The following is a 13,793-nucleotide window of genomic DNA, read 5'->3' as shown; positions in this document are numbered from 1 at the left end:
TTCTTGTCATAGGTCCTAATAGTTAACACTTATTTTGTAATGACTAAACAGAAAATGTTTGATTTGTGTCAAGCACATTTGTAATGGTAAAAATTTCTACAATTTAATAATGCTATTTTCAGCATGATGCTCTGGATTTTGTTTAATCTTCTATTAATATAACTTTAAATTATAATGACATCTTTGGTTAATGACATGAGCATTATCTTCAAATGTGAGCAGCTGCCACTCATTTTAGTACTTTGTGAAATATCTAATATTCAGAATTGGTAAAGTTTATTACTATAATCCTTTTATATTGAATATTCCTACATATTTTATGACATAAGAACCATTCTTATATAAATTAAATAGAAACTAAACTACTAAAATATTTCTATATTTTTATTTTATTGGTATAAAATACTAACACCACATATTTGAACAATGATTAAAATGTTTATAATTATTTTGGAAATACAATTCTAACAGCCAATCAAAAATATATTAGATGCTCTTCTATCTTAGACCCTAGTAACATTAGTAAAATAACATTTATACAGCATAATTTTAATACAGTAGCCATTCTGTCAACATATAATATAGAGGACATAGTTACGTTTTGGTTCTAGCTATCTCAGAACTTGAATACTTTCAAATCTATGCTTCTTTATTGGAAATCCACTAATGTGAAATAGTTTTTAAACTTTTGAAACAATGAGAAAATGGTAGATCAAAGTTTCCAAATTTGCCCCTATGGACCCAGAATCCAGGCTTGCTCTGGTTGACCCTCTTTGAAAGCCTGCTTTCTGTGGACTCAAGCTCCAGGGCTGTTTCTACAGATCCTGGCTCTGGGCTTGTCCAGGTGGATCCTGGAACCAGGTTGGCCTCCATAGATTAAGGCACCAGACCTGCTCACCTGTGAAACCTATCAGCAGGCCCTTCCAAAGACCCTATGAGGCAACCTGCTCAGAATCTCTGGCTGGTGAAGAAGTTTTCCTGCTAAAGCCAGTTTGTAAAGATTTAAAATAAGTGACTACTTCTTCAAAGGTGTAGATATCAATGAAATGCTACAAGAATCACAAATAACCAAGAAAACATGACACCACCACAGAAATAAAATAACTCACTAGAAACCAATCCTAAATAAATGGAGAGCTATGAACTGCAAGACAAAAAAAAAGGTCAAAATAATCTTAAGAAGCTCAGTGAGCTATAAGATAATACAGATGGACAACTAAACAAAAGTCAGAAAGACAATACATGAATGAAGGAAGAGGTTTTCCAAAGAGATAGTTAAAAAATACCAAATAGAAATTTAGGAACAGAAGAACACAATGACTGAATCAAAAAACTCAATAGAGAGCTTCAATAGTGAAAGAACCAGTAAACTTAAAGACAGTCATTTGATATTACTCAATCATATGAACACTATAAGTGTATTTCTCAGCAGAAAACTTGCAGGCCAGAAACAGAGGGATAATATATTTGAAATGTTAAAAGGAAAAAAAAAAAAACAGCCAATGAAGACTGCTATAACCAGCAAAACTGTCATTGCAAAATAAAAGAGAGAAATGGACTTCTTAGACAAAAACTGAGGGTATTTGGCACTACTAGACCTGCCTTACAAGAAGTGTAAAGGAAGAAGTAAAATTATCTTTTTTGCAGATTGTATAATCTTATATCTAGAAAATCCTGAAGACTATACTATCAAAAACTTGTTAGAATTAATAAATTAGGCCAGGTATAGTGGCTAAAAGCTGTAATACAAGCACTTTCAGAGGATAATGTGAGGGCCCAGAAGCTAAAGGCCAGCACTGGCAAAATAGCAAGACCCAGCCAGGCTCTACACACACACACACACACACACACACACACACACACACAAATAAAAATAAAAATAAATCAAAAAAATAACCAGGCAGTATGGTGCATGCCTATAATCCTAGCTACCCAGGAGGCTGAAACAAGAGAATTGTTTGAACCCAGGACTTTGAGACTACACTGAGCTAAGATTGTGCCACTACTCTCTAGCCTGGGTGACAGAATGAGACCTCATTTCTCTCTCTCTCTCTCTTTTTAAAGGAATCAATAAGTGAATTTAGCAAAGTTGCAGAATAAAAAAATCAATGTACAACAAAATCAATTATATCTCCATACACTAACAACAAACTATCTGAGATGAAAATTGAGAAAACAACCTTATTTTTACAAAAGCATAAAAAAGAATATAATACTTAAGAATAAACTTAACAAAGGAGACAAAGACTTGGACACTGAAAATCACAAAACATTGCCGAAAGAAATTATAAAAGACGAAAATATGTGGAAAGATATCTTATGTTCATGGAGTAGATGATGTAATATTGTTAAATTTTCCATATCACTCAAAGCCAACTGAATGCAATCCCTATCAAAATATCATTTTTTGCAGAAATAAAAAAAATTATCCCAAAATACATATGAAATAACAAAAGACTCCAAATAGCCAAAACAGTTTTGAACAGGAAATACAAAGCTTGAAGTATCACACTTCTGGATTTCAAAACTTACAATAAAGCAACAATAATTAAAATAGTATGATATTGGTATAAAAATAGAACAATGGAAGAGAATGGAGAACCCAGAATTAAACCCACATATATATGGTCAAATAGTCTTTCAGTGCTTGTTTCAGCAGAACATATACTAAAATTGGGATGATACAGAAGATTAGACTGGCCCCTGTGCAAAGATGACATGGAATTTCATAAAGTGTTCCATATTTTTATCCCTCTGAAAGCACCTAGAAATGAAGCCAACTATACTCAACCTATAGTTGGGAAAATGAAAAAGTTCTGTACAACAACGTGAATGTACGTAACATCACTGAACTCTACCCTCAAAAGTGGCTAAGATGATAGATTTTTTGTATAATTTAATTAAGAAACTCTGACTATTAAAAAAGGGAAACTAATATATGAGAACTAGGTTTGCTCATTGCTATACAGGCATCTTTATTTTTAGTCCCTTTTAATAGAAAGAACTACAAAATATAGACATGCATATATCCATATCTATCTCTTATCAGTAGCTATAATTTTATTTATATATTAAAATCTATGCATTCATACTATTACTTCCATTTAAACTTATTAGAACAGAGGTAATTCTTGTCTTTTTCTTTTTATATTTCTAATTCCATTCTCCAACTGGCAGCAATGTGGCTTTCACTTTTCTCAGCATTACTCACTCATATGCTCAATCCTAAAATCCAGAGCTGGCAATTTTAGAATTGCTAATCCATACTACTGTGAACTGGGCTCCTTTTAATTCCTAACCCCATAGTGGTTTCAATTTGAGTCATATCACAAAAATCAGACATGTGTACAATTCTTTTCCCATTGTGTTAAATGTATAAAAAATCTGTTCATTCGCACTTCTTTTTTCTTGCTAAACTATTGTCTCTGAGAAGGTGCTATTTGACTTAGAAAAAAGATATACATCTTTGTTATCACTGTTCACATCTGTCTGTTTCAATTGTTAGGCAATAACAGACGCTACATGAGTATTATTTAAAGCATTAGTGATACTTTTTGGGTGATGTATATGAAATAACTAAATGATATTCAAAGCTTATGATTAATAAGCTACAGGCATAGTGCATCTTCCTGGGCAATTACTGTATATTCTGAATGTCAGCATAGCTTATGTGTCTTCCTCTTCTGTTACGTATAATTTTGAAAACCTAATTTAGATTAAAGCTTTATTATGTTGTAAGGCAGGGGGAAAAGGGAGCCTTAGTAATAATCAAACCTCGTATCTATGCATTTCAATGTGTATTAATCTCTAGGAAGGTGCTCTTCCCTTACATACAAATAAAAGCAAATAAGTCACTAATGTACAATACCATGGCAGTGATCACACCCTGGGATTCCATCTATTAAAATATAATATGGGCCGGGCGCGGTGGCTCACGCTTGTAATCCCAGCACTTTGGGAGGCCAAGGCGGGTGGATCAAGAGGTCAGGAGATCGAGACCACGGTGAAACCCCGTCTCTACTAAAAATACAAAAAAAAGTTAGCCGGGCGTGGTGGCAGGCGCCTGTAGTCCCAGCTACTCGGAGAGGCTGAGGCAGGAAAATGGCGTGAACCCGGGAGGCGGAGCTTGCAGTGAGCCGAGATTGCGCCACTGCACTCCAGCCTGGGCGACAAAGCGAGACTCCGTCTCAAAAAAAAAAAAAATATATATATATATATATAATATGGTCATGGCATACCATCTACACAAAACCCAACACAGCTCATCACCCTTTACTAGGAAAACACTTTCTCTACTCTATCACATCTCAGCTATTACTCACTGTGACTGAGCTAAACGATTTACAGTAATAAGTACATATTTTCCCCAAAGCATGCATTCTTTCCTCAAATCAGCCTCCAACTTGTTTTTTACCTCACTCAATGAGTTGTTCATTTCTAGTTGCTATTTATTGAAATCCAAGTAGCCAACAGACTTGCTGTCCAATATGTTGATCCTATCTCATACAGGGGCCATACAACAAGGTAAAAGCAGCTTTTTTGAGAGGACAAAACTCATACCTCTGGATGAGTGTTATTTAAATAGTTTTTAGGCAAATGTTTCAACTGAATTCAGGTAGACAAAGATTATTATGACTAATGGGTTAAACTTTGGCTATAGCTTGGGTAGGATTTGGAGAGTGAGAAGGCACAAGGTGGGGACCGTAGGGGGAAGGACTTGTGGGTAAGGGCAGAGAGGAGAAAACCTCTCTTTTACATTTATATTTTCCTCAGGCAGCTCAAATGCAACATGTCCCAAACTGAATTTATCCTCCATCCTGCCTCAGGGCTCCTTCTCTTCCAACTCCCTATGTCTGTGCATGCAGCATCTCCTCTCTAGCCTACTTCGGTAAACTAGGAATCATTCTAGTGTAAATGATTTCACTCTGTTTACTTCTGCGTCTCCCACATTCTATCAGCTAGGCAATTATATAGTCATCTATATAGTCTGACAGAATCTTCACACTTTTTTTTCCCTTAGTGTGACGCTACAAATATATCCATATTTTCCTCCGCAGCCTGGTCACTAGTGATTACCCTTTCTGCTCTGTCTGTGCAGAACTATTTAGAACTCTCAGATGTTTCACACATCCTCTCCATTTTGAATCCTTGTAGCTGGCTCTCTGGCTTTCAGGACTCAGCTCCTGCATTATCTTCCGTGAGAAGCATGCCCTTCTTCTGCACTTTCCCACCTTAATTTAGATCCATGACAACTCTCAGCACATTCTATAGCAATTGTCTGATTATTTCCCAGATTTTTCAACTGTTCTGTGAATGTTTACAGGTCTTATTTGTCTTAGCATCCCCTAGTACACTTGTACATGACAGGCATTAGCAAAGGAAACATATAAAAAAATTAAACCTCATTGTTAATCCACTTGAGAACTTCAATGAGATCTCATTTATTTTTTACCTTTAACAAATATTTAAAATATAATTCTCAGTTATGTTAGAGATAGGGTGTAAAATAAAAATTTTGTACTTTCAAAATTCAAATAATGACAAAATGAATATTTTATTCATCATTATCCTAAACTTTGTTCAGGTAACAAAGCAGAATAGAGGTTAATCTTACCTCGGTTACTCAGATGCTTTGGATCTGTAGCCATGGCTCTGAAAGTCAGACAATGGATAACAATGCCACATGTTTGAATGTTAGCTAATCAACAACAGCCTAACTCCAGTAACCATGCTCCCAAGAATGAAACTCATCCAATCCCTAAACCTCCCTATTCTGAAAATCTGTCAAATCTTTAACTACTTCCTCTAACTTCTTGTTTTGCTTAGAGTGACTATAATATATAAATAAGTACATCTCTCCCATTCACAAGCAATCAATAAAGTTGTTTGTTTTTTCTCTAGATAATAAATGGTCTCCTCCTTCAATAGGTGAAGAAGTCTCTCTCATGCACTCTGATGGAGGGTAAATTGTCAGCTTTTCTATAAAAAGATTTAGAAAAATTCATTAAGGACTTTTGAAAGCTCAAATTTATTAATCCAATAGTTTTCTTCTGGGAAAATATCTGAGAAAAAAAATTAAAAATAAAATCTTAATTATAGAGACATTCATTGCTGGGTTATTTATATTAACAAAAAATTTAAAATGGCTTCAATGACAAATAATAGAAAATGGCCAAATAAATTATAGACTATTACTTGAATAAGATGTTAAATAGACATTTAAAAAGGTTTTAAAAGACTTTCAAATTATATTAGACCATGCTCATCTGATAAATAATAAGTAAGTAATAGCATGGGATCTAGAGATTTTCTATGTTATGTGATCTTGAACATGGGCATATGTGTATCTGTAAAATATTAGAAACACATAAATCCCAAGAGTTTTAGAATTTTCACTCCTTGGTGGGATTATACATGATTTTTTTATGAGCAATTCTACATATTTTTCAAATATTTTTACAATAAGTATTATACTTGTATTAGTCAGGGTTCTCTATAGGGACAGAACTAATAGGATAGATGTACAAATAAAGGGGAGTTTATTAAGGAGCATTGACTCACACATTCACAATGTGAAGTCCCACAATAGGTCATCTGCAAGGTGAGGAGCAAGGAAACCCATCCATGTCCCAAACCTGAAAAGTAGGGAAGCAGACAGTGCAGTGTTCAGTCTGTGGTGGAAGGCCAGAGAGCCCCTGGCAAACCACTGGTATAAGTCCAAGAGTCCAAAAGCTGAAGAACTTGGAGTCTGATATTTAAGGGCAGGAAGCATCCAGCACAAGAGAAAAATGAAGTCCAGAAGACTCGGCAAATCTGCTCTTTCCATCTTACGTCTACTTGATTTGAGCCGTGCTGGCAGCTATTAGATGGTGCTCACCCAAATTGAGGGTGGGTCTGCCTTTCCCAGTCCACTGACACAAATGTTAAGCTCCTTTGGCAACACCCTCACAGACACACCCAGGAACAGTACTTTGCATCCTTCAATCAAGTTGCCACTCAATATTAATCATCACAATACTTAATATTATAAAATACTTATTTTAAAAGACTATAGATTAATTGTAAAATCAACTGTGAAATCAATTACTCAATCTATCGTTTTTTAAAATAAATATTTTTGTGATATTAAGATAATATCCCAGATGATTAAATTAGAATACAATACATGAGCCTACAGAACAATGGGATGCCAACCCCTATTCCTTCTTGTTCCTTGGAATTTCTGCTCCTTTGGGCTTAAGATGGCTCCGAGTGGAGCTACCTACCAATTGTATTCTGGGGATCCTGAAGGCTGCTAAATTACCTTAAAAAATGTAATTTGCCACCAAAACAATGAGCTTTATTTGTTTAGACTGCATAGTTGATTGGATAAACAAAATTCTACCTACTCCCATTACTTTGTATCTGCTGCTTATATAATAATAATAATAATCCATGAATTACCACATAAATGTATGCTACTTTCTTTTCTTATCTGGCTTCTCCCTTAAATTAATTAACTGGATTATTTGCTTGAATCTTCCGAATGAGGAAAGCCATACTTACGTAGTATCCTTCTGGGAGTCACATGTTTTTTCCCTAAGTGGTGGGGGTTCTCAGATTATTCTACCTTAAACTCATTATCTATCTTCAATCTCAATCATGTCCTTAATTCTGTCAAGTGATCCCTGGAAGTTAGTCTATCTACTGTACCTTCAGAGAGAGAGAAAGAGAAAATTCTAAAGGCATATTTCCCGGTTTGAAATTCTGACTTGCTTATTTACTAACTGTGCAACTTTGTGAAAACTACTTAATCACGTATTTGCCTGTGTATTCTTATTTATTAAGTGAGGAGGACAAAAATTCACCCTAGTGTTGAATAATTTATTTCAAATAAAGTACTTAAAATAGAGCTGTTCATAAAGTAAACATGACATCAATGCTATCTATTGTCATTATTATTCAAAATTTCTTTTTCTCTGGATCCTTCTCTTTCAAATGTAAGCATCCATACGTTTCTTCCACCTTAAAAAACTTCCTTTATTGCACATCTGCCTTCAGTGAGCATTCTGTTTTTTATTCCCTTTCATAGCCCACCATCTCATGTCTGTATTTGCAATCGTTAAGTATCTGCCTCCTCCTATCAACATCACTTATGTACACATCAAGAGTTATAATCTGGCTTTAGAGGCAATCAAACTACTGAACAATCTTTTTAGCTAAGACCAACAAAAAACTCCTCAACTGATAGAATTCTTACACCTCTGACTTCTCTGTATCACTTGACAATGCTGAAATGTTTTCTTCTTCTGTAGCACTGTCTGGTTTTCTTTTATTGACCATAATGTTCACCTTCCTTTATGGATCCATTTTTCCTTGCTTTTGCCTTAAATTTTGTTGGTCCCCAGGGCTCTTTCCTAGCATTTCCTTTGTTATAATCATGTTTAGTTTGATTCACTAAACAATCTCTTTTCTGATCTGGCTTCTCACTCAATTTAATTTATTTACATTAAAATTAATTTGTAAAAGCCATTTTGAGATGACTCCCAAATCTATATCTCAACTTTATTTTTTAATCTCTGTCCAGAGTTTATGACTCATATATCCATCTGTCTATTGGACATCTCTAGTTAGCACTCTAGCTCAAAATGTCAGGGTCTATCTTGCAGTTCTCCAAACTGATCCCATTTTCTACTAATTGTTTGCCTTTGTTTATTCCTTGGCTGAAATCCCCTCTGAATTCCTTATTAACCATTATAACATTTACAAATCCTTCAGGGCTGGACTCTTCTCTGAAGCTTGAGTGTCTACAATGTATACTGATATATCCCTTTGCTTATCTCTATCATAGCATTTATCTCCTTTGCTAGACTGTTTGCTTTGTATGGAAACTGATTTCTTTTTGCATATTTGTATTTCATAAGCTTAGCAGAGTATCTGGCAAATAGGAGGAGCTCAATACCTATTTTCTGAACAAATATGAGAAAAAAAGCTGTTGTAGTGACATATGTTCTGTTGAATTCGATGAGGATAAAACACTTTGTGTTATCCCTTTAGATGCTAAAGCAGGGGTCAAGTCTGGTATGCTACAGAGAGAGCAAGGAGTTATGTGGATAAAGCAGAGAGAGTGAAGGGAAGATTAGTAAGGGATGAGGTCAGAGAGGCAATGGGATTCAGATCATGCACCGCAGCTTAGGCAAATGACAAGACTTTGGCTCTAACTCTGAGTAAAATGGTAAGAATGGAGAGGATTTTGATTTATAGCTTGACAGTATTTGGGAATAGGCTATAAAATGTGGGGCAGAGCAGAGAGAGGAAAGGTGGGCCAAAGATAGAGGCAAGAGACCAATTGGAGAACTGTGATGATAACTCAGGTGAGAAATGATGCATTAGAAAGGAGTCAATATGTGTACAGACTCCATCCACTTCTAACGTCTCTACATTTGCTGATAATCTCTACATCCACTTCTACATTAGAAACAGCTAGAAGTGGATGGGGTCTGTAGACATATTGACAGCAGAGCCAATAGGATTATTGACTAAAAGGATGTGGGTATGTAAGTGAAAGGAAGGAATGACTTAGGGATTATGTGCTTATTCATATATAAAATATATTTTTCAATGTCAGATTAACTTACTTCCTGGAGACCCTAGCATTTAAAATGTATGTTAGAAGAAACGTGATGATTCTGGAGCCAGAAATATATTTCATGACTGATGGTGGAATGTGGAATAAGACAAAAATTAGAGTCTTTTGAAGAAATTAAAAGAAAAAATTTATTTGGAATATTGTAAAGTATGCATACAAACCAAACCTAATTATAGTTGAGGACAATTGTAGAGGAAAATATGATGATAATTATTTAGGAAAAAAATTAGAAACTCACTACAATGCCGTACTTTTCTCAACAGAAAGGAATAGTGATTTGAAAAAAAAGCAATGCAAAAATTAGTATTTAAAAAAAAAAGAAAAACTTAAATAAGTAACCAAGGAAATTGTATGTTATTATTTACATAAAGTTTAAAAACTTATCTCTTACTACTGAGAGAATAATTTTCACTTAAGAAAAGAAATACATAAATACTTTATTCCTTTAAAATAAATATATAAAAGTCACTAAAGAAAATTTTACAAAGAAAACTAAGTAGTAAATAGAAATAATGTGATACATTGTGAAGTATACCTTTAATAAAAATATGTCATGATATATTATAGTCATATTAATTCATTTTTAGAAGAATTTTATTATGACCTTCATGATTTCTGTTGAAATTCTTTTCATTCTAGATACTTCATTTCCTATGACAAATTTGTTTAGATAAAATAATTTTACTTCTGTTCACTTCTACAATAGAGATTTTCATTTATTTTTTAATATTTGTTTTTTACATCATGAGAAGTGATTGGAATATGAATATTTTTAATCACTGATTTTCTCTTTGGTGTATTACTTCTTTCATTTCCAGATGACAGCTTTTTTTCTCTTTTGCACTTTTATACCTTGCATTTTGAATTCTGTATGATTTTGTTACTTTTTTGACATGTTGTTCAATTAAATCATAAATATGGACAGAAGATAAAGAAAAATATTTCTTACTTTGAGTGGAATGTCAAATGTTAAGAATAATTGTGCTGCCAAGAGAAACAACACATCATATTTTACAGCCTCAAAAATCCTACAGGAAACTACATATCTCATTTTCCTTTGAGATAAAGCATTAGAACATTTCTGTTTCTCCTTTCTCTTTATATTTTAAACAATCACAGGATTAGAGATTGAAGCACAATAGCATATTTACAGTTAGCAGGTATTCACATAATTATACAGATATTCATTACATATAATTTTTTATATAGTGTATTTAATATGGGCAGCCTTTTTTTTTTCAAATGCTCATTAGTGTAAGATTGTAATTTTATCCAAAGGTTATAGTGACATAAAAAATGACAGAAAACATTTAGTTTAGTTCTTCACTGACATTAGAATGATAAGATAGAATCACAAGATAGCTGCAGCTTTATGTGCACTGTTTTGGAGCATTTATCCATTTAAATTTTAATAAACAGTTTCAAGTTATTTTAAAATAGTTTCAAGCTGGTTAATCTATTAAAAGGGAGCATTAATTTTCATTTATTGGTCAGTTTCTACAATCCTTCTATTCTACCTTCCAGACAACTTCTCCCATTTTTATTCTTTCCAAAATCTAGAGTTTAATTTATTGTTAGAGACTCAGCTGTAACTCACTGAACTCTTATGGTATTTCTCTTATGCAAAACTTCAATCCAATAGTAAAGGTGAGAAAGTGGGCTTGATATTAATGAAGTCCTCTGGCAATCTACTAAACAAGATAAAAGAAACTACTTGTAGGAAGGAGTGCCTTTGTCTATAAAGAATAGTTAATTTCTAAAGAGAAAGTTAAGAGAGGAAAACAATGTGCAAAGAACAATTTCAATATGGATATGGATCATGAAAATGCAGTTGTGAATTTTTACTCAAATATAAGGTATGTATCTGGTGTTATGAAAAATAAGCTTGGAATATTAAGTTGGGATAATATGATGGAGAATTTTAAAAGTTAGAAAATGAAATTTTCATTTAGTTTAGTAGGTAGGGTATAATCAAAAGTTTGGTGTTTTTGTTTATTTGTTTTTGAGGTGTGGTTTCGGAAGCTTACTCTGGTTTCAGTGCCTATGATTCATCGAGGAGAGATAAAATAGAAGTAAGAGACCAACGATGAGACTCTTGTAGTGGTACAGTGAGAGAGATAATGAGGTCTTGCGTGGCGGTGATGAAGATGGCAATTGGGAGGAAGGCATGGCAGCGTCTGATGCTGGTTGGATGGGGGAGGTAGAAAAGAATAACGACGCATTTTAGTTCAGGTACTTGGAAGAATTTAGGTGTCTTTAGTAAAATAAAATAGAAAAGCAAAGAAATAAAAACTGTTTGGAAGAAATGGAGATGGTAGGAAAAGACTATAACACTGTCTTGAGGCATTTTAAGTTTGAGGGACCTGGTAGCTCTACAGAAGAAATTATGGATCAGACAGCTAGAAATGCAGAACTACAGTGCAAGAGAGGAGTAAGAACAGTGAGTATGGCTTAAAAGTCACCAGCACGTAATTAATTGTCAAAGCTAATGGTTCTCAAACCTATTTGAGAGGCATTAATATATATTGGTTCAGATCTCATCTCATATCAATTAAACCTGAATCACTAGGGGTGTGGTAGGAGCTAGGAATCAACGTGATTGCCCCCACAAACATATATTCAAATATGTATTATCTATTTTCCTATTATCTACCATATTGTCCTCTTTTTCTTCCCTAGGCAATATTATTTTGAGAGGGAGTGGATATTTATAACCCATGAAAAAGTTGAAAGTACAGAACAATGGAAACATAATACCCTTTATCTAACTTACCATTAACGTATTGTTGTGCTGGTTCCATCTTTCTTTCTCTTTCTACATACAAACATGCACACACACATACATGCACATGCACACGTGCACACACACACACACACATCTTTCCTTTTTGTCAAAGCATCCAATAAAAAGCTGAATGCATCATGATACTTTATGTTTAAATACTTCAGTATACACACATATCTAAAGAATAGGGATATTTTCCTACATAACCATGACACCACTATCACCTCTAAGAAAATTAACATAATTTTGTAACATCACTGAATGCGCAGACTAGCCTCACATTTCCCTAATCCAAAGAATTACATTCACAGATCATCATAACTTGGATGTGATGTATCTGAGTTTGTCTGGGACAACGTTTCCTGGTATAATTGTTAGTGGCACTTTTATTATCTTCAAAGATGTAGTAGATTGGATGATTTATGAAAAAGTATGTATTGTTTTTCCTATACAAAATTCAATCAAGCTTACTATTATTATAACTTCTAGATGTCTTTAGTCTATTCCATCTACACTAGGTCCACATCTCTTGCCTCATACAATTTGGTGTAGATTAAGTGGGATGGTCAATTTTTGCCTCAGAGTCTTACTAACAATTCTAAGTTTTGCCCATACAACTACTTAAAGAATAGTGGAGTCACATCATACATGTATGCATTTTTTTTTTTTTTAGACAGAGTCTTGCTGTTGTCACCCTGGGCTGGAATGGCATGATCTCGGCTCACTGCAACCTCCACCTCCCAGGTTCCAGCAATTCTCCTGCCTTAGCCTCATGAGTAGCTAAGATTACAGGAGGCCACCACCATGCCCGGTTAATTTTTGTATTTTTTAGTAGAGATGGGGTTACACCAGATTGGCCAGGCTGGTCTCGAACTCCTGACCTAAGGTGATCCACCTGCCTCGATCTCCCAAAGTGCTGTGATTACAGGCATGAGCCACCACACTAGGCCATGTATGCCTTTTTAAAAATTTAATTATTGTCTCTATTATTTCACTCCATTTACATATATCCCAGAGCATGGGTGGGAGAGGGCACAGAGTTATACTTCTGTTTGGTTGATTTCTGTTCTTCTAGGAACACCTGTGGCATGAGCATATCTCCATACTGATATACTTCTTGTATTTAAAGTCCCTTTCTTCACCTTGTGGGCAACTCAAGGAATTTCCAAGATGATTTTTTTTACCATACCAGATTATTATTTTACATGTTGGCCTCAGAACCTAGGTGTGACAAGAGAAGTGACTTTTTTTGCCCAACTTCCTGCTCTGCTGAATTATAGGTGGGCAGATCTGTTGTGGGTTGCACTTCCCAGGCTCCAGGGATAGCTCTTTTCCATTAGGATTTCGCTATTGGAAGTTCTGTCAAATATTAAGAAACAA

The 13,793-nt window shown here is 34.4% G+C and overlaps 1 non-coding gene across 1 annotated transcript; it reads left to right on the top strand.

Annotated features, from left to right (window-relative positions):
* Positions 1 to 2,643: 2,643 nt before the first annotated feature.
* On the top strand, positions 2,644 to 2,748 carry LOC129467112 (U6 spliceosomal RNA). Its single transcript, XR_008652261.1, has one exon. It is a non-coding gene; the product is annotated as a U6 spliceosomal RNA (small nuclear RNA).
* The last annotated feature ends 11,045 nt before the right edge of the window (positions 2,749 to 13,793 follow it).

Source organism: Symphalangus syndactylus, chromosome 17 (assembly GCF_028878055.3).
Source record: "Symphalangus syndactylus isolate Jambi chromosome 17, NHGRI_mSymSyn1-v2.1_pri, whole genome shotgun sequence".
Taxonomy (NCBI): domain Eukaryota; kingdom Metazoa; phylum Chordata; class Mammalia; order Primates; family Hylobatidae; genus Symphalangus; species Symphalangus syndactylus.
This window is presented reverse-complemented; position numbering and strand designations above follow the sequence as displayed.